This window comes from Myotis brandtii, unplaced genomic scaffold (assembly GCF_000412655.1).
Source record: "Myotis brandtii unplaced genomic scaffold, ASM41265v1 scaffold126, whole genome shotgun sequence".
NCBI classification, from domain to species: domain Eukaryota; kingdom Metazoa; phylum Chordata; class Mammalia; order Chiroptera; family Vespertilionidae; genus Myotis; species Myotis brandtii.
Window position 1 is genome coordinate 11,257 of NW_005354425.1, and position 1,618 is coordinate 12,874.

The window sequence follows — 1,618 nt, forward strand, 5'->3', positions numbered from 1 at the left end:
TCTTTCCCTCCTCCCCCCCCCCCCTTCTCTCTGAGGTTGGATGGTCTGTTCAGTGTTTCTTTGTCTCTGGATCTATTTTTGTTCATCGGTATATGTTGTTCATTATATCCCACATATGATATCCCACATGTGATATTTATCTTTCTCTGACTGGCTTATTTCGCTTAGCATAATGCTCTCCAGTTCTGTCCATGCTATTGCAAATGGTAAGAGTTCTTTTTTTACAGCAGCATAGTTTTCCATTGTATAGATGTACCACAGTTTTTTAATCCACTCATCTGCTGATGGGCACTTAGGCTATTTCCAAATCTTAGCTATTGTAAATTGTGAAGCTGTAGTACTACCTCATTATTCCAATAGTAGATAAGAATGCAACACTAAATGGTTATTCAACTTCCAACATTCGAGCACTTTTCTTCAATGTCCTGCTTTCAACTCATTACTCTGGATATGATTATTAATTTATTGGCTATTAATGACCTATGTACCACTGGATACCTATGGCACTAATTCTTTAGTCCAACAATTAGAGTTAAAAAGAAACAGATTTTCAGCTTCCTTCCTTCAACTAGGTGGTCTTGTTTTCTCTACTCAAGTAGTTACAAAAGTACAATTGAAAATCTATAGCAGTAACTCATTATTCCAACAAGAAAAAGAAATTTACAATTAGCAAGGATTGTTTTTTTTTCTAGCTTCAAACTTTACTTATTCTACTTATCTCTAGTTATCCATATTTACCTTTATATTTAGTTAACATCTATTATTTATTGTAATATTTTATATTTTTGCAATAAATATTTGCATCATTCTTCCATGAAAATAAATGATTCTAGTGATGAGAAGTATGTGTTTTCCTCTTTAGGGATTAAGTACTTTCCTGATTATGTCTAGTTAAATATTTACCATGGGTTATCTCATTTCAAGAAGAAATATAGGGATACCTCATTTTATTGTGCTTTGCTTTATTGACCTTCACAGATGTGTTTTTTATATATTGAAGGCATGGCCCTCCACCAGCAAAAATTATCATGATTCACTTTATTGTTGTGGTCTGGAACGAAATACTCAATATCTCCAAGGTAAGCCTGTAATAAGTTGCACTTATTGAGAAGAATGTGTTTTCAACATCCTGACTTCAGTTAGTTTCTAGGTTCCCCCCACCCCATTTTTCTCTGTTATCCTCCTGTTGCTTAGGTACCACAAATTATATTACTAGCACGTTATTATGATAAATAAGATGTTGGATTGAGAAAAAATGTATTTTTCAGCTTCCTACCTTCTCCTACTCATTCAGATATCTAGTTATCTCTATATAATCTAGTTATTTACAACATAGGATTATTAAGAGGACTGCGTTAATATAAACAAACCACTTAGACCAGGGGTGGGCAACCTTTTTGTGAGTGCGTGCCAAAACCAGCAAAATCTCTGACTCAAAATTCTTCTGCGTGCCAACCCTAATTTTTTTGAGACATGTTACGCCTACTTGATATCTCTTAAGGTGTACGTATGTGAAGAACCTTGAAGAAATAATAAAATTCATTCAAGCGACAAAAACACAGTATATGATGATGAAAAATACATTTATTTTTTAATGTATACATGTACACTGATAGTC